General features: G+C 43.3%; 1 protein-coding gene across 1 annotated transcript in view; it reads left to right on the top strand.

Moving 5' to 3' along the window:
• Window positions 1-3537: 3537 nt before the first annotated feature.
• Window positions 3538-20784, top strand: part of elavl2 (ELAV like neuron-specific RNA binding protein 2) — a gene marked incomplete at its 3' end in the record, with an annotated part of 82244 nt that continues 64997 nt past the window's right edge. Inside the window, exons 1-2 of the mRNA XM_080792160.1 lie at window positions 3538-3552; window positions 8931-9015. The remainder of the gene's footprint in view (window positions 3553-8930; window positions 9016-20784) is intronic.

Below are 20784 nucleotides of genomic sequence, written 5' to 3'. Positions count from 1 at the left end.
CTACCAACTTTGATGAGGCAGTATTGCATAATTGTTTAATAATAACAATCGTTTAATAACGTTTTCTTATATTTATGTGCTTTCTACCCCCGACAGCAGAGCTATATATTCAAAGATTTGCACACTTTCGCTGGTTTTTCAAAAACACCAACCGATCTACAACCTTTATAGATCTGGTGTTTTTGAACGAGCCAACGTATACATCGACCACTGAGGCTTTCCCGGTTTTCCGGGGTTAAAGGGCACAGAAGAACGTGTGGGTGAATGAGGTTCATTGCTGTGATAATACTGATCATACTGTGTTGGAGTCCAAAGCAATTTCCTGCCTGCCGCCGCCGCCGCCTCTGTATCAGTATATACGCACGTCCTGAAACCACGGAGATTGGTGGCCAGGATGCTGAATTTTTCATGAGGCAGGAAAGGTTAGATAAGATCCTCCCGTGCATTGGAGATAGTGTACCTCCCCCTTGACAGATCTCCCTTTAGGGCTGAAGGGGAAAAAAAGAAAAAAGGGAAAAAAGAAAATGTATAATATATTTGAACAATCGAATGGCTCATATTTTCACACGTGCGCGCACACACACACACACACACACAGACACACACACACACACACACACACACACACACACACACAATCACACTCACACACGTGTACACACTGTAATGACCCGTTATAAAACATGTATAGGCAGAGAGAGAGAGAGTATTTAGTTTTTCCGATGTACTGTAAACTGTACTCCATACAGCTGTATGGAGTTGTAGGGTCCATTAATCTGTACTCTCTGCTGTCAGATTAGACTCAAACAATGAATGAGTCATGATGTGTTCATGAACATCAAACATACTGTTTGCCTGTAATTGCCTGAAAAGATTGTAGAAATGGTAGAAATGTCACAACACCATTATGTCATGAACGGCAACATCCAATAAACCCCAACTTGGAATCACATGTTGAGGGGCCTCTAATAGAGCACAAAAAAATCGCTTTCACGTCAGTGGGGGGCGCCACAAACATGAAAAGTTGTACCATCTGTCATACAATCTCTTTTTTCCCCCCTGCCTTTTCCTCGTTCTTGCCGGCTGCACCCCATGACTGATGGAGCCCTCCTGGGTGTGGACACATACTTAGAGGCAGTTCTGTTGGCCTACACACTACACTACAGACTACAGTATTATAACCCGTGTGTTAGAGGCTTTCACACATACAGTATACCACTTTGCTAATCATAGCTAATTTTGGCTAACTAAGCCAGTCATGACACTGACAGATGGTGTAACTGTAATGAACTATAGAAAGGGGGGTGCTCCGCAGAGTGCTTGTCTGGGAAAATAGCTAAAATTCTTTAATCACATAATACAACGACAACAAAGTTAATTGGAAAATAAAATGCCTGCTTAAAGTTTAAATTTCTGTTTAAAGATTTCAACAGGGCCTGCCTCTCTAATCTCTTTAGTGTTCCATAATTTGGGATCATAATCTAAAGGTACTACAACATGAAATTCAACTTTTCAAAAATGTCTGGTGTTTTTCACGCTCCCCTATGTGTTTTCTATCCCGACAAATATGCAATTTTGAACAATCAGCCTTTCTGCATCATATGGGCTTTACTTTTATGGAAATTGCTCTCAGGAACAGCTCAACTGATTTGGTCGTATGCGTGATGTCATCTGTATCGCCCTACTTTGTATAATTCATGGAAAGCATGAGTGTCTATTTCAAACAAAGTGTTTTTTGACACTCCCCCAGAGAGGACGTATAGGGCCTTAGTCCTATCATAATTTGACCCCCCATTATCAGGATGTATAGGATGTTGATATTCATTCAGCCAACACTCCCCACTCACAGGTAGTACCCCCCCCCCCCCCCCAGAGAGGACGTATAGGGCCTTAGTCCTACTCCTCCCAAATCACACCTTGGAAGGCATGAGTGTCTATTTCAGTGTTCAGTGTTTTTTGACTGGGGGGGGGGGGGGGGGTCATATTTTGACAGCAGGAATTGCCTGTCATAATTTCACGCCCCAGTACCAGGATATAGTAGGATGTTGATATTCATTCATCAGCCAACACTCCCCACACTCAGGTACAACACATCTTATCATGGTCAGTATCATGGTCAGTATCATATCGGTATGTCAGTATCATGTCAGTCAATATCATGGTCAGTATCATGGTCAGTATGTCAGTATCACGGTCAGTACTATGTCGGTCACGTTCTAGTTCAAACTTGTGGCATTACTCTTCAAAAATTACGTTCCACTTCAAAGAAGTATCGTTCCACTTCAAAAGTGTGTGTGTGTGTGTGTGTGTGTGGTGTGGGTGTTCATTTTTTTTCCAATTTTCTGGCCTAATAAGCCTCCTGCATATTTTTATAGTGTTATGTTTCTATTAAACACCAAGTGAGAAGGCTAATAACAGGAACAGAGAGCATTCCCCTTCCTTTCTGTGCTCTGCTTTGATTAAAGCTCAACACGGTACTTGATTGCGGTTCACGTCACCGATCTACAGACTCACACTGTGTGTTTAGTGATCTTGCAGATTGACTATTTTCTGTGCACGACACCCGTGTGTGCACCTGAATCACCCATAATTGAGTTGGAGTCACAGTCGGATAGTGTGTTACAAAAAACTGTGTTTCTATAAAAAGTCGTTGTCATGGCTACTCCTCCGGCGGAGAAACCGACCGGTCATTACAATACTAAATTACTGGACTGGTCTTGAAAAATGTGAAATAAATGTAATTATGTTTTCTTGACAGCTATAGCTATGTGCCGTTTACCTGTCCCCAATAAAAAACTATTATATAAAATAAAATAAAACTCTGAGAGTTGTGGAGGTCCATGGCATTTAAAAAGTTTGAGAACCTCCGGTATTGTAATTGTATAGCAGACGTGAAGTCCACATACCAGATGGTGTGATTGTCAATGTCTGAGCCGCTTCCTCCCGCTTCCTCCGCCTCTGGGTCTCAACACTACTCACGACGCGACGCATTTAGACGCAGAATATGGATGCCGAGGTAACTGGTTAAGAGGTATCCATGAAGTCACACCATGGGGCTCCGGCATGGGTGGCTTGACGCTAGAGCTCGTAAAATGTTCCCATGAGCTTTCTCCAGTCAGAGTGAGCTACACATATTAGCATAATGACTACAAAGCCCACCGACTGCTAGGTCTAAACGCAGACAAAGTGTAGCGGCACAACACGTTTGAGTTCTTAGCTGGAAAGGTCAGAAGCCTGCTTCTCAAACTTGGAGAAAAAGCATTGCTGCTATTTTTGCTGGCATGCGTGACTACAGGCCTTTTTTCTCTTTTCTCTGACAGAGGACTGTTTCTTTTTCTCTTCTAGCCAGAAAAATGGAGAGAGATGACAAGAGACAGCCCCAGGAAGTGCTCTCCTCTTCCCTCCATGTGCGTGTCCCTCTGCAGATAATGCTAGCCACCGTCTTGTGCCCTGCCTGTGCAACTCTGGCTCGACTCTGCTGGCTGGCTGAGCCTTATTGGTGGTTCTTCAACTGAGGATGTCCTTTGACTTGAAGGTCGGCAGTAAAGTACAGTAAGCCTGCGTGCCACCAATGTTAATCAAGAAATGGCTTTTTGTTTTAGACAGTACTTGTTGAGCCGACCATTGCCTGGAGCCATGGACTATGACTTACCACGTTTGAGGCTGCTCAAATCTAAACTGTAGAGATGAACCGCATGAACCGTAGCTTCCCTACATTCTCTAGTGCTCAACATCAGCAAGAGAACACATGTTACCAAATACCAATGAGAATCTGTATGCTGGAATATTCAGGGTGAGTGACAAAATAGCAGCTAGGAGAATGAGACTTACAGGACACTGCCAAAGACACCAGGAGCTGCCAGCCAGCAAACCGGTGCTGTGGGAACCAACACATGGGCAGCGGTCACGAGGACGTCCCATGCTAACATATTATGTGGATGTACACTCAAGAAAGATGCAGGAGCGCAAAGCACCAACGAGCTGGCCGGATGTATGGAGAACCGAGATGACTGGAAGCGACGATGGAAGGCTCGTCTGAGGACGACCTAGAGAGAGAGAGAGAGAGATGTCGTACTAGTAGGTTCAGTGAAAACAGCTGATCTACAAGCTCACATCACACTACAATGCAACGCTGTATTATGAGATTTTCGAAGAAGAGATGTGGTTTAGAGGGACAAAACCCCTCTGGGACCCTGGCCAACGAAGTATAGGGTTTAAGTAGTTAAACATGCCAGTCTATAATCAATTAACTGAGGGCCTGATTTACTAACCATTTTTTAACCTAATTTCAGAATCATTCTGCAACTAGAAACATAATGTGTAATTCAGCAAACATTATCATTTTAAACCCACATTGTGTGCCATTGGCATCGAAAAGGTGTAGGATATATGTTAAGTGTGGTCGAGTATGCATTCTGCTGGATTTACACATGCTCATGCATAACATGCCTGGAATTTCTCCAACACTGAAAACCAGGTGCAAATTAGCACAGGCAGGTTATATTATAAGAAGCGTCTGGTGGAGATGAATGTAAATAAATGCAGCAAAGAGACACAGATTTCCGATGGGTCTGCATAATGTAGATATAGATTAGACCTTGAATCTCCCACACAACGTTCCCATATGGCAATAATCAAGCTCCTTGAAACTGTAGCTACGCTATCTGGTATATGGATGAATAGAATCTACAATAGCACTGCACCTGAAATATGCTTCCCCCAGGTGGATGCTGGGGGAAGCATATTTCAGGGTTTTGTGCAACAGCTGTTGCAGTTCACAAACACTACAACAACATAATAAACAGATTTGCAGAAACAGAAAACCAAAAAAATTAATGTTCAAGTCCAATTTAATTTAAGGCACCAAATCCTTGAACTATACCATCTGTTTTGTGTACAATTTTGGCCTGCTCTTATCCAGAAAGACGTCTAAAGTAAATGTAAGTAAATGGCACGAACCCTTGTTATTATCAAATGAACGGCAAATAAAATAACAAAGTGCTGAAAAGTAACCAGGATACCAGGTAACATCCAAACCTTGTATCTGTCTAGAGCATTAGTGGACAAGCCAACTGTGAAGAATGTCAGGAAAAAGGGAGAGAGAGATAGGGAGAGACATGCAGCAAAGGTCGTCATGAACGGGACTCGAACACACTCTGGCCGGAGCCTATTATGTATGTGGCATGGATATTTAGAACAAAATAAATCAATAGGTAAAATTCTGCCAAACGCAAAATAGCAATGGCGGATTATAATGAAGCCTCTCATTAGTTACCATGAAGTTAGCAGCAAACACTGCTAAAACGGTCAGATTATACTAGTGTATCATCACATCCAAATTAAGTATTTTGGACTTCCATTGAACACTGCTCTGTCCTACTGTTGATTTTGACAGCATATTTTGATTTAGTTTTAGTCAGTCTTTATGAGTAAAATGTTATTTTAGTTTAAGTAAAATTTTAGTCATCTGAAATGTTTTAGCTTTAGTCGATTAAATATCATAAGATTTTATTCGACTAAATCTACAGTTGATTTTGTTGACTAATGTGTTTTGGCAGGCCTGAGAGAGAGCGAGTGCATTTTCCAGCAGCGGCATCAGCCGCGGAACACCCGCGGCAGGCGGCAGTGTTTCTCGGCAGCATCAGTCCGACACTCTACTCCAACCCTAAACCTAACCCTAACTGCAAGCACGACGCAACGCATGGCATCAGCCACGGAACACCCTCGGCAGGCGGTAGTGTTTCTCGGCAGCATCAGTCCGACACTCTACTCCAACCCTAAACCTAACCCTAACTGCAAGCACGACGCAACGCATGGCATCAGCCGCGGAACACCCGCGGCAGGCGGCAGTGTTTCTCGGCAGCATCAGTCCGACACTCTACTCCAACCCTAAACCTAACCATAACCACAAGCTCGACGCAACGCATGTCGGACCAACGCACTGCCACAGAAGCGAGCGGCAGTTGAGTATTATAATCCCCCCAGCTTCCCCGGCAGATGCCGCCCCTTCTCCCGGCAGCACCGCAGCTGTTAACCGGCAGTTGTGACGTGGAACGGCGGCCCCGAGATGGAGTGGCAGTGGAGTGACATAATCCCCCCCAATTTCCCGGCAGATGCCGCCCCTCCCCCCGGCAGTGCTGCGACTGTTACCGGCAGTTGACCGACACTCTGACAGTGCCGCGGAACGGAGCTGTCATATTCCATCCACCTACTCCGGCAGGAACGGAGCTGTCATATTCCATCCACCTACTCCGGCAGGGACGGAGCTGTCATATTCCATCCACCTACTCCGGCAGCTGCCGGCCCTCTCCCCGGCAGTGTCGCATCTCATTGCCGACCCGTTGCTGGAGAATGCACTCGCTGCTTCTGTCGTAATGGCTGTGTTGTGAGCTTGTAGATCTGCTATTTTCAGAGCGCAACCAGACCTAAAATGACATGTCTTTTAGTTCTACTGGATCTCTTATCCACTAGTCCCCCTCCTAACATTAGTCAATTTTTTTATTTCTTGATGAAATCAATATGTATATATTTTGTCTTAGTTTTAGTCATCATTCCTTAGTTTTCATTTCGTTTTTGTCAGTGAATAAGGTAGTCGACGAAATACCACTGAATACCGCTCTGTCCGATGCAGGTTCTTGGATGAACCGGGAAGCACCCTATGATCCGACGGACCATTGCTCCGAAGGAGCATTTGTCCGAGGTGCCCTGGGGGTCGGGAGAGGGTGGGTGGTTAGGTTTAGGTGTCTGCCCCGGGGGAGGTTAGGGTGAGGGTTTGAGGTAGGTTGTCGATCGGACCAATGGACCGTCGGCATATTGACGCGGACCCGGATGAACCGGAGTCTTGTCTGCATTGAGCTGGAAGTGGTGGGAAGGGAGTTCTGTTTTGTGAGTCCTAATGTATTCATTTTATGAGCAATTGTTGCCCAAATTGAATTTCACTCGTTTGGAGTTGCATTGCAAATATTTCAGTTTTCCGGGTGGTCCCATTAGGTGATTGCGTAATTAGCTGTTGCCTTAGTAAATAAGACATTAATTCCCTGCACCTTATGAGTGCAAATTGCACTGAAAGTAATTTGCCTTAGGGAAAATTTGCAATTTGCCTTGATGCACGTAAAGCTGGCCCTCTGAGTTAAAGTCAAACTCTGGAGTTGACTGTGTAAGCACTAAGCAGAGCACGTCAAGTTTATTTATATAGAACATTTCATACAACAAGGCAATTCAGTGTGCTTTAAGTAAAGGCATTGAATGCATTTAAAAACATAATACAATTGTAAAAATACATAAATATGCTAAACTCACTCACTCAGGTGACTCATGGACGATCTCAGACTTCTCACCAATTCATAACATAGTGGCAAGTGATGTGCCCCTGAACCATTGAGTGATTTAAGTGTGATCACCTGTGTTGTGTGTACTGTGGTGCAAACCCACTCTTTTGACACTAATTGCTAAGGGTTTTTTTTTTCCTTTTTTGCTGGGATGAGATACTCATGTCTCAGCATAAAATAATTACCTGAAAGTGCTTTCCAGAGCTGAAGAGCTGTTAACAGCAGAATGAAGAGTCTTATAGTCACCCTATTGTAGTCATGTGGATTAATTGTGAATTTGCCGTTAGTGGACATTGGAGTCACTAAACTAATGGCCATGTTCTAACCTTAAAGGACCACTTTTCAACCTATGTTCATATAATTAGGTCCTCACTAATAATCATGATAAAATGGCAGAATGTTTTTCTACTCAGCCTGTAGGGCTGTGGGCAGTTCAGAAACCCGTCCACCAGTGACATCATCAATATCTTTTTTTACAAAATATATGATACGAAAACGATCACTTCCATTTCGCATTGCAACTTTTCAGGACTAGAAAGCTTTCTATTTCTATTAGCTTGGATTCCCCATCGATGATGTCACTGGCGGACGGGTTTCTGAACTGCCCACAGCCCTCCTATATGACACACGGACTGAGTAGAATTTTGCCATTTTATCATGATTATTGGTGAGGACCTATTATATGAAGATAGGTTGAAAAATGTTGAAGTGGTCCTTTAAACTCAACCCTGTGTTTTATTAGAAAGATAGGGGGGGGGGGGGTTCATTTTGTGAAAAAATAGTTTATAACCTTTCATTTTCATTTCTCCATATATATCAGATCCCTATGATACCAGTTAGAGCTGCCAGGCCAGTGAGGCCACAGCATGGTGAAGTAGTTGGGTAATCACATCAATCTTTTGACATTCAAGGACACATTAGGTAGAAGAAAACACAGAAGACGGCGTGCGTGCGTGCGTGCGTGCGTGTGTGCGTGCGGCTGTGTGCCCATGCGACTAATGATATACCTTTTATCCCTACCAATGTGCTTCAATAAATATGTATATGTCAGTTCAGTGGTGTGCAACAACTGGGCGAGGTGACTTTACAAGGTTGAGGCATTTGTAAATGTGGCAGGATGCTCGGCCGTGTGCCTGCATGTGATAGTAAAGTCCCATCTTGGCGTTCTGAATAAAGTGTGTGACCCACAGCACCTTGGACTTCCTCTGTGGCACACCACAGGGGTGGGGCAGCGAACACAAGTGAAGGAACATTATACTATGGTCCCCTCTAACTTTGTGGTGTATATATATATATTTGTTTTGTTACAGTACATTTGCACGTACACAAAATGTGTCCTCTGCATTTAACCCAAGTCAAAGTCGTACGATTAGTCACACACGTTACCGCAGTGAAATTTGTTCTCCGCATTTGACCCATCTCTTGCAACGTGCGCCGCGCTCAGGAATCATTAGTTGATTTGACCCCCAATCCAAGTGCCAACCCAACCCAAATTGCTCCCGATGTGCTTGTTGGTGCCTTGCATGGCTTCCGCCACAATCTATGTAAAGTGCCTTGGATAAAGGCGCTATATAAATGCACCATTTACCATTTATTTCTCAGGGACACTTTGACACATAGAATAAGACGGGAGGTGAACCGAGGATCTTCTGATTTCCAGACGGCATACAACTACCAGTGGTGGAAAGTAAGTAGTATATTTACTTAAGTACTGCACTACATCTCAGAGACAAATATTATACTTTTACTTTTAATATTTTTGTAACTTTAGTTACTACAGTAGTTACTGTAGATTTAGATTACTATTACAAAACATGCATGACCCATTTCAGCCCTATGGCCATTTGAAAATAGCCGATCTACAAGCTCACGATGCTATTTTCAAAAGTTTTGTATACATTTTATACATTTGAAAACTTGTGAAATGGGACATTCTTCATAATGAATACCGTCTACTTTTGGTACTTTAAGTACATTTTGATACCAAAACATTTGTGCTTTTATTGAATTCCAGACTTTTACTGGTAATAGAGTAATTCTACAGTGTAGTATTGATACTTTTACTTACTGACTATAGCACCCTGTTGGCCACCTTCAAGTCAACGTAGTATCATTATAAGCATTCATTTAGATTGTCTGAATAAAGATTTGAAGTTCTTCAGAAAACTTCAGGTAAGAATTTATAATGTGTTTTTAGAATCGGCCTCAGCAGGTCGTCTAAATGGGTTAAAATGTGTGAGCTCAGATACACGTGAAAGTCTCTTTCATACACAATCCAGTTAGCATTACAATATGTGACCAGATTTGACTGAGAAAAACTTTTTTTCCCCTTTTTTTTCCAAAAATGAGTTGGCACAGGCAGACTCTTCACATACTAGAGCATGTCTGAAGTGTCAGAGCTGAAATCGACATGTAAATATAAAATAAATGCTTAAACATGTAGCTAGGTGTAATGTTAGAGACCACAGAAGTGAACCTTTCAAGCCTGTTTTCTCAACTCGCTGTTTTACATTACTAATACTCTATAAGCCATATCTCCAAAACTGGTGGGTCAAACTGAACAACCAATATGTCAAGTTGAAGCTATGATTCCCTGCTTTCATATGACATGAAAAAACGAAAATTAAAAAACATCAATGGCAGTCTCTCAGTCAGATTTTGTCACATATGCCCTTGCTCAGCTGGAACAAAAGGAGGATTTCTTCTAATTCCAATCAGTTGGGAGTCTGGGACGGCATTGGCCACACTGTACATTAGTGTACGGAAATAAATGAGTGAATGCATGTATGTATTTTACCATTCAATGCATTTATCTCTGTGACCAGCTTTTTAATTCTCAGTCATCCTAAAAGGTGCAGTTCCAACACTATTGGGTCAGTCTAAATAAGCTCTGATTCATACTTGGCTCTGATTCCATGCGTTTGAAATGACAAAAGCTAAGATACAAAGATTTGGAATGATCAGGTATTTGTGTATAAATATTCATGCTTTTGAACTTTTGGTTTGTTAGTGTTTTTAAATGCACACTACCTGAACATGGTTTTGTATCTGAACAGAGCTGTTCAGTCCTCTTTCCATCACTTTGGCTATACATGGCCTTTTCAGGTCCCAAGGGGGTAATCACTACATTTCCCAGGGATGCCTGCTTGGCTAAGCAGTTTTAATACACAAATCAATTTTGCATTACCCCCTTCTGGCTGTGAGTGCTCATAGTGTGAGAGCCATGAAAAATTGATGGGCCTTAGCATGCAGATTGCAGCCCCAGTGAATCTTAAATCTGGCCAGGACCTTTTTTCCCACCCTTTCCTTCCTTCTTTTGTCATGTTTTTTTCACAATGCATCAATCGCGGGGGTGTTTGTTTTGCTTGTAAATTGTTCCTCTGGACGCCCCCCCCCCCCCACCAGTGAAAATAGAAAACGTTCGTGTCGGAGAGGAAATTAAACACACTGGAAGTAAGTGTTTGCCCTTGATAACTTCTGTTTCTACAGTGTGGTGGTGATGGAGTGGGCACACACATACACATGGTTCCACACAACATAGACCGATAAGCAGTATGAACCTACCTGTGTGTTAAAATGCACCACACACACATAATGACCAGTGTCTATATAAATAGTGTTTGTTTTTAACACTGGAATTATATAGTGTCATTATATGGTGTAATTTGGCAAGCCTTTGCATTTGAGTAGGTGATGACTTGACTGCTAAAATAAATTATAGTGCCCATAATTAGGTTTCACTATGAAATGAAGCTATCAGAGGAGAGAATGAGGAAATTTCACACTTTGGAAATTAGATTGTTCAAGGTGCTGTGTTGATGTCCTTGACTATAGGCCTATCAAAAGCTCTTTTTCTTTTCAACGCCTCTCGCACACTTTGTCCTCTGACGAACACTGACAAAAATCTGCAATGAACTGCAATTCCTTTACTCTGAGGGTCTTTTTCAATACCACTACATTTTGTTAATGTAATGACTTTCCCGTTCCAGAATAGGGTTGATCTCAACCGGTAGTATAGTGTGACATTAAGACACTTGAATAGATCAGTACTGAATTCCTACATCTAATGTGGCAACAGGGAGATTTTCCGTTCTAAAACACAGCAGGGCAATTACCATACAGTAAGTCCATTTGTTTCCTTTTAATGGTCTAGGTCTAGGGAAAGCCTCGATCTGTTCTGGTAATTTAAGAAAATGCATGCATACTGACCACCAGGGATCTTTGTGGAGGTCAGCTAAATGATTGATAGTTAGGAACTAAATGGACAATTACAAGTCTGTATAACTTCAAGAGTGTATGGAAGTAAGGGCCCATTTGTTTCCATGGTGTACACTCTCAGAGTATTATAGTAAACTACAGATTTTGCAGTGTAGACTGGAATCCCAGAGATAACCTATAAGACAAAGTGTCTGATAAATTAGAGATATATAATGAATAAATTAATCAATTTGTAGGCTTAAACACAATAGGAGGGTGGCAGAAGGTAGTGGGCAACTGGGCATGCACAGTAACGGCGTGGATGGATTAATAAAACAAAAATGTAGCTACATTGTTCGGTAATGCGGAAAGCAACTTGTAGTAACTTTTGGTCTCTGATGGGTGGAAACCTAAACTGTTCAATTCAATTAAAAAAATGGCAAAAGAACAAGAACCTGTATGATCGAATGCCCAAGGCTGAGCCAGAAAATAGCAGCCAGGAGAATGAGACCAGCATGACACTGCCAAAGACACCAAGAGCTGCCAGAGAGCAAATCGGTGGTGTGGTCACCAACACACGGGCACCGGTCACAAGGATGTCCCACATTAACATGGAGGGATGTACTCAAGAAAGACGCAGGAGCGCAAAGCACCCATGAGCTGGCCAGATGTATGGATGGAACCGGGATGACTGGAAGCAACGATGGAGGGCTCGTCTGAGGACAACCTGGAGAGAAAAGTAGAAGCTCTGAGTCTACAAGCTCAACATTTTGTCGCTTCGCACTGCGTTTAGAGCTTGTAAATCTACTACTTTTAATCCTTCACTGTGACGCAGTACTGTGATCAAGTAGGCCTATAGGGTGCTAATCTATAAAGATTTCTTTTTTAATATGGACATAAGAGGTTTCTGCTCGACAGAGACGTTTTGTAACTAGTTTCCTCCAACACTGCAATGTGTACGTGACCCTAAAATGTGAGGTACTGTACCTGCATACAAAAGCAAGCCCTGAAGATTCAGTGCTACACCTTTTTGTGTAGAGATGGGGGTTTGTTGCCATGGCAATGATAATGTCACTTCAATGGCAGAGATGGTAAGATGGTGGGTGGGTTGCATTTCATATGCAGGTGCTACTGTATGCGGCTATGCGCTGAGGAAAGTGATAGAGATAATGGAATCAATTTCCTGTGATTTCTGAAGCATAGAGCTTGCCGAGAAATAATAAAGGAATTACATGAGCCAGGGCTGAACATCATCCAGCGACTATTTGACTTCAGCTTGATCAGTGGAATTGAAAATAAATAAAACGTTTGGTGTGTGTTCACCTTCATAGTATACGGTGGCTCATTGCTGCCATGTGGGATATATTTTTTCTGCTTGGTTGTGTCATATTATACCGGCAACTTCATGTGGTAAAATCGACATCCTATGTGGTAAAACATCTTTATACTGTATGGTAAACACTTCGGATAAAATACCACAGGGGCCATATAGCCGCCCTACCCATGGCATCTTGTTCTTGTCACATACAAAAAGTAGCATAGTTGGATATGGTTTGTAGTACTTTTTCTTATGAGGGAAGGCAGCATGTACACTTGTACAGTACACATGCTTAAACCATAGCAACTTCATTTATTCACACTTTGGGAGAAGAATCTAACTACATTATAGGAGATTGATTTGAAATAGCCAGCACACAATGAATGTTTTTTATATACCTCTCATGGACAGAAGCAACGGACACGTTTCGACTTCCTCAGCGTTGTTACGACACTGTGGAAAACCTATTACTGTTGGTCGAAACGCGTGTATACATATTAATATATAGCCTATAGCCACGCCCGTGGCACCAGGGAGGACATGAACCCCAGTCAGGGTAGTGGGCAGGAAGTTTACACCTATGCTACCAAGATGTTCGGCCTTAAAAATCTATCCCAAAAGATTTGAAAACTCTTAATTGCTTAAACAGTAAACGGCTGCGTTTCTCCAATTGACACACGGCCGTGTTACAGGCCTTATCGTACAGTAGAATGTAATCGGATCAGCCTCCACTGTGACACTATATTTGGCTGATGGTCTGTGTTGTGTGGGTCAATGGCAAAGATTTTTTTCCTCACCATCTGCCTGCTCGATACTAACATGCTTTTCTTGCACTTTGGACTGCCGCAGCTTGCGTACAGCGATGTCGCCGAGGAGAACGGGCATCTGTCGCAGACTCACTTTCCCTGTGCAAATTCCCTCCAGCAAATCCTCTAAGGGTTTCAGTCGGAAATGCCAATAGTGAAATCTGGTCCGTCAGCTCTAGGAGGTCAGGACACAATGTATTGAAATTGACATCTGCCTCGATGACATTGAATAGCCGTCAGCTTACAAAATATTTTTGGTCAGCAAAGCAGCAGGGGATGCGCGAGTTGTCCCGTCACATTTGGCTCATTTAGGACGTTAATATACACACGCTATCCTAACAAACACCATTGCACGCGCACACATGCTTAAAATTATCTCGGGCCCTCTTATTTGTTTCTGCACTTAAAGAAATGCGTCAGCTCAAGTGCGGGGGTCATGGTTGTGATATTTGGACCTACATATAGTAGGTCACGGTCACTGATGTTTGCTCCGCCTGGCAATGGAATGAAACCTGTCAAATATCCTTGTTGCACCCCAGCTCTACGTGTGAGACCTGCTCAGACAGAAAATCAATTTGAATTCCATTCCAGTGGTGTGCGTGTCTGTGCATGCATGTGTGTGCATGCACATGTGTGTGTGCGTGAGTACACCGTTTTATTTTTGTGTTATTTGTGTGTGTGGGTGGGAAGCGGGGGTGGGGGGGGGGAGTACACGCGCATGTACAGTATAGGCACATCATCATGTCCTTGAGCAAACACCGGTGCTTCTGTTCCGTATGATAGTATATACTAGCTAGGGTCTCAATGTGCAGCGGCATGCATTTTGCACCCGTGTGCTCGCCTCATCGCGTGCCAGCATAATGCACATCCGTGCCAGGCTAGGTCTTCACACATCAGTGCGCATGCATGCAGGTGTGAGGGCGAGGATGTCGGGGTGGTCTACCGCAGGCCAAACACCCGTCCTTGTTGTGGCTATATACGCTTCTCCACTGAGGCTTTACAACCACTAATTCTGATCCGGCAATCGGTTTAGCCAACCGTTATGATTCTGAAATGCCGGTTTTGGGCTGCCAGGTGGTGTCCAGTCTCTCTGTTCCATCGATCAGACAGTCCTCTGGGCATCATTTGAGCTCAGTTAAAAGGGACATTAGCTCACCACGTGACTTGTTGAAGGGAATATTGGCCCTGTAGATCAACTGTACTCCAGGATAGGCTGAGCAGCCAGGCTCTACTCTACTCTATCCATTCAGTGGTGGTGGGGTGCTTATACATGAAGGCAGTATTTGTGGGCTGTGTGGTTGCTTTAGTTTATGTGCACTGATGGGCAGTGTTGTTTTTGGCAGCAAATTTAGATTTTTGTTTTAGTCATAGTCTTTTGAATAGTTACTTGCGTTTTCGTGTGTCGCCGTTTGATGTGTATGCGCCGTGCCAGCGTACATGACGTAATGACTACTTGTGCTTGATATGGCAGTGGTGTCAGATTACATACATGTACTGTATACATAGGGGCATTACCTTTAATCCTCCCGACACTAAAACATATCGTCATTACGTCACCATCGAAAACCAATTACACCCTGGCATTGGGTCCTTTAATCCACATCTTTATTACTTCATCATTGAGAGCTAGTTGTACCAGTTATACACTGACGTCATATGCTGCTACGATACATACGCATCAAACGAGGCATACGCAAAGTAACCACAGTATACCGCTAATACATAGAGGCATTTCCCTTAATCCACCCGACACTGATCGACATATATTCGTCACCATCGAAAGCCGTCACTCATCTGTATTAATTACAACATTACGTAATGGATTGTTGTTAATAACGTAACGAAATAATGAATTTGAAATGCTTAAATAGAATTACCTTCATGTTCCTTCATGTTCTTCAACAGAAGAACATGAAGCTAATTCATGTTCTTCTTTCACAGTATGGCTACGAGCTTGTAGGTCTGCTATTTTTTTTTTATCGAAGAACGACTGACATAGAAACATAGCTTTTTCAGAAAACTGTCAGGATGTAGAAGACATTTTTAGAATCTCATCTCAGGTCAAAATGGGTTAACAGTAACGCAAAACATAGCATACTATTAAATTATTCAATTAAGTCAAATAAAAGGCTGTGTAAGAAATGGCATATTTAATGATCACAAAATGGGACCACGTGATATGAATATGAACAGCAAATGACCATGGATAAAAGCCGATACGACCCGTTATATCTCAAATGTATCGATTCGCTCCATATCAGTCCGTTGGTACGGGGAGCGCCCCTCGAAGCACAGGGCCAGCGCTGTCATGTCTGTCCTGGAGAGCTCCTACCTGTCTCTTGTTTATCACATGCTATATAGAAATCTCTGCTGTTTGTGACATTGATAGGCACAGCTAGTGTGCACGCTCTTTTAAGTAATGGTTATATAGTAAAGGTCTACTTTATAGCATCAGCACTCATGCTTCTTGAAGATGTGATAAGTAGTACTAATTATAATTTAGGTGATTTGACAGCTGAGTGAAATACCATAAATATCAGTAAATATCAGAAATATCAATATTAATTGATGAAGTTTTACCTTGTCCATTTGGGGGGGGGGGGGTGCTAGCCCCTCCTATATTCAGCTATAGGGTAGATTTTTGTCCTAACACAAACAATGAAATGCCATTGACAATGAATGGATAATTTACGTCATATGTGTCTGAGCAAATCGGCAATTTCTTTCCTACTGTTGTGACCCTGTGGGTCACTTCACACGGGTGTGATTTTTGTTTTACTTTTGAACATGTATCCAAATGATTGTCCATGGGAGACAAGTGCTATTATATATTGTGCATCACTGATGGCATATTATCGACTTCTGCCATGAAAATGTATTAGATAGCTGAATATCCATCTGAGCGGGTTTTGACTATACTGTACATCTGCCAAAGGCACGTCCAATGTGCAGAAATGCATGTTGCATCGCCCAATTGATTTCCTCTGTCTGTGCAGGCCTGCCAAAGAGAAGATATAATGAGAGCTTGTTTAGCGTGCCTGTATCCAGTCCTCAAAGCATAGCCTCTAAGCCTAATTTATGCTCCGTCGCACAGCAGTGTCGCACGCCAAACATAGCAGACCTGCAAGCTCACAACATGCCGCGGATGCAACGTGTTGTGAGCTTGCATACTTCTTTTAGACGCGGGACACTGTCGTGCGACGAAGTATGAATCAGGCTTCATTCCGTAAGCCAGGCTACAGGGGATCCTCGCATATTAGAAATCCCATCACGGGGAGACACTTCCCAGTCGCAGTCGGCAGACTTGAACATTATTGACATATCAGACGCATGCATGTACTGCATATGCTGTAAAATAAGCCCCAGAGTTGGATGACATTTATCTTGAGCGAAAAGGAGGCAGCATGTCTAATGCTATTTAATGTATCATGTGCTTCTAAACGAACCTCCCAGAGCATTGTGGAAACATTGACCATAAAGTCGGAAACAGAGGGGTCTAATGATACTTATCTGTGTGCTTCTTTGAAAGTGCACTCTGTGTGTGTGTGTGTGTGTGTGTGTGTGTGTGTGTGTGTGTGTGTGTGTGTGTGTGTGTGTGTGTGTGTGTGTGTGTGTGTGTGTGTGTGTGCGTGTGCGTGTGCGTGTGCGTGTGCGTGCGCGTGCGTGCGCGCGCGTGCATGCGTGCGTGCGCGCGCGTGCATGCGTGCGTCTCTGTTGAAGGGGAGCAGTGGGGAGAATAGGAAAGCTGTGAGTGGCCCATCTATGAAAGCGCCATTAAATTGTCAGTTATGATGGATGTTCTGCCTTTTCTGCATTAACTGGTACATTAGAAGTCATTAATTCTTCAGGATGTGCACTGGAGATCGGAGCCTCCCAGGGGGGTCTCACTGCCTTGATAAAGCAGGAGAGGAGAGAGGGATGGATGGAGAGAGAGAGAGAGAGAGAGAGAGAGATACAGATACAGTGCTGTTGCTGAAGCTTCATGCTGGGAAAGAAAGAGAAAGAGAGTGAGAGAGATCGTTGCAGTGTGATGATGACCAATTCCAATGTTGATGCCTGCTCAGTGATTTCCATATAGCCTTGAGCAGAAAGACTGATGCAAGAGCAACACTTTCATGCTTAATTCAGATCTGTCGTCTGATGGTGTTGCACGCCGGAAATAGCAATGCGACACCTTTGCGAGATTGTAGATCGGCTATTCTCGCTGCACGTACAGCTGAGTATAAATCAGGCTTTTCACTGCTTAAGAGCTGAAAGGATTCTCTCAGCTCGCAGCATTGTTTTCATGCCAAGAAGATCCAGAGAAAGTGGCTTACAACACTGTCCCTCAGCACATTCTCCCCACCAGCAGTCACAGTTCACGTTGAAAAGCTAATGGCTTTGTATTTTCATAAAATATCCATTTCCTTTTGTTTTCACAGTGTAACGTTAGGTGCAATTATAAAAAAAGGTCACGTTTAACCATGATAAATGGTGAATGCGCAGCCGAGTGAGTCAGAATTTTTCGTCAGACACATTAATCTGCTGAGGGGTGTGTTGATATAAATCAAAAGTTTTCACATTGTAAAGGCACAATTATTCAACTGACTTTGTCAAACGTGAGCTGCATATTGTGAACTGGGTCACTTTGCCCCCCTACCTGTGCCTATTTTCAACTTGTCAAACCAGAATGCAACATTTCACTGACAATTAAACAACAATTAGTGGGCATAGTGCTCTTTTGATGGCCATCTGGAAATGGCAAACAACATGGATATCGTTTCTCTCTCTGTCTGTCTGTCTCTATCTCTCTCTCTTTCCGTCCGTCCGTCCCCCTCTCTCTCTCTCTCCCTCTATCTCTCTCTCTCTCTCTCTCTCTCTCTCTCTCTCTCTCTCTCTCTCTCTCTCTCTCTCTCTCTCTCTCTCTCTATGTCATGTTGACACAGAACCAGCCACCAAAGTGCCTCGATCAGCACAGGAGTCACAACCTTGAAGAGAGCATTATGATCACAACACAGGGCCACAGACACGCATGGGGAATTTAAGGAATGTCAGGCATGAGCACAGCAACAAAATCCCACTTCTATACTACCCATATATGTATAGCTTTCTCTTCGCACTCCTGCCCACAAGCAGGGAAACATAATGACACCTCCAGGACGTGAAATAGTTCTTTGGCTCCCCCTCCCATGTTTATCCCCCCCCCCCCCCAACCCCCCCTTTCCTCTTTATGACCTGTTCTGTACATGTACAACCTCGCCATCTGCTGTGTTTAAAGCCAGTAAATATGTTGAATGGAGGGCAACGGGGACGAGTGGGGGTGGGGGATGTGCGCGTCGTGCGTTGAGTGGTGGCTGCGGCTGGTGTGTGGTCAATGAAAACTGAAACAAAGCAGCCCACCAAGGTCCCACAATCTCACACTTTCGCTGTGGGCGACCATGTATGCCGCCAGATATTTATCATCCCACGACAAGCGGGTCACAAGCAAGTCCCACGACCGTTGTTACTGCCTCTGTATTTATTGTCAGGCCTCTGGGGCCAAGATCACAGCTGTTTATTTATTTATTTATTTATTATTATTATTATTTGCTTTTTATGGCGGTGTGTCCTAAGCAGAAATGTGTGGAGAAATTGCTCTGAAGTTGGGCTATTTACAGACGTAGCCTTCCGAGTTGCGTATGATTGATGACCGCAATGCGTATTGACTTATGTAAGTCCTTGGGTATGGACAGTTTATATGTTTAGGTTTAGTTTTTTAGTTTTTCTGGGGGGGAGTGTTGATACTGTTGGTCTTTTGGACATGTTTATTTCCACCCACCGCGTCGCTGTGTCAGTGCCTTCATTTGATGTGGCATGTCTGTTAAATTGAGGTGTTGCGATTGTCAGAGGCTCCATTAAAATGGAATTTGACATGTTGTAAAAGCCATTGGTGTTGTGCTAGACGTTGTCGTTCAGACTTCTTGGCTTTACAGCCAGCTTCACACTTTCCCAGGCTGCGGTCTCACCCCATAGCTCCTTTTCACCAACTGGTTCACTTCGTCAAACACCTGGGAAGGTTATCACAGGGGCAGAGACAGAGAGAGAAATATCCCACTTTTGCACTCATCAGCAGAAAGCCAGATGGTCTAGGACCAAGTGTTCCCTCCTATTAAAAAGTGTTAGAAATATTCCCTATGTATTATGCAAGCAGAACCAAAAGTTATCTTCTGAACCTAGTTTTACTGTGTGTACCAAAATTAGATCTGCCGCCCCCTGCATGTCCTCCACACAGCCATAGGGAGTCTGTCAAAACCTGCTGTGTGATAACTGGAACCCTCCCAACAATGTATCAGTATTTTTTATTCTTTTTTTTTATGTGTTTTTTGTTTTTTTACACTTCCTGTATGATGATTATTGTCTGACCCCAGGGAGGAAGTTGAGTGTGCTGAACTCTCCCTCTCCTGCTGCACTTAAATACATCCCACACACTCTCTGAGCACAAGAGCTGAAGAGAGAAGTTCCCCTCGAAGCATTCAAACCTTCCCTCTCATCTGGTTGACCTATGGCAGGCTTCCCTCACCCCCACAAGACCTTTGCTAGAATACTCACAGGGCCTGGCTAATTGCTCTTAATATGATAAAAAAGAAAAATCGAATAAAAACCGAGTCTGGTGTGGGCAGGCAGTCTGTCAGTATCCGATCAGAGATCGTCCTCCTTTAGGGCACTCGCATCCACATGCCTGTTTCATTCGCATCGTCTATTGCCACACATATGTGGAGACATATGTGTGATTCCCATGGTGTATAAATACTTTTTTTTATAACACATTTTTCACCACTGCCAGTTGCCTAAGCTGTATAATTCTTGGCACTATACTCTCCCTCTGCCAACCTAAGGAGAGCCCCAAACTGAGCTCATGCTTCCTTCAGTGCATGAGGAGTGATCAGGCCGCTTCTTATCAGTTTCCCCGGTAGGATGTATGTAGCATGTGGAAGGAACACATTATTCCAACCAGTTCCTTTCCCCTCCCATCAGGCTGACCAGGGGAAGGCAGTAGAGACCAGGATTACTGCATTTTTTTAGGTTACCTACTCTAGGAGATATGGGGATGCATGGTTTATTCAAATATATTTGTGACCTGTTACATGCCCTTTATATTTAACAAAACATAAACATA

This window comes from Protomyctophum bolini, assembly GCF_963924005.1.
Source record: "Protomyctophum bolini genome assembly, chromosome: 20".
Lineage (NCBI taxonomy): Eukaryota > Metazoa > Chordata > Actinopteri > Myctophiformes > Myctophidae > Protomyctophum > Protomyctophum bolini.
This window is presented reverse-complemented; position numbering and strand designations above follow the sequence as displayed.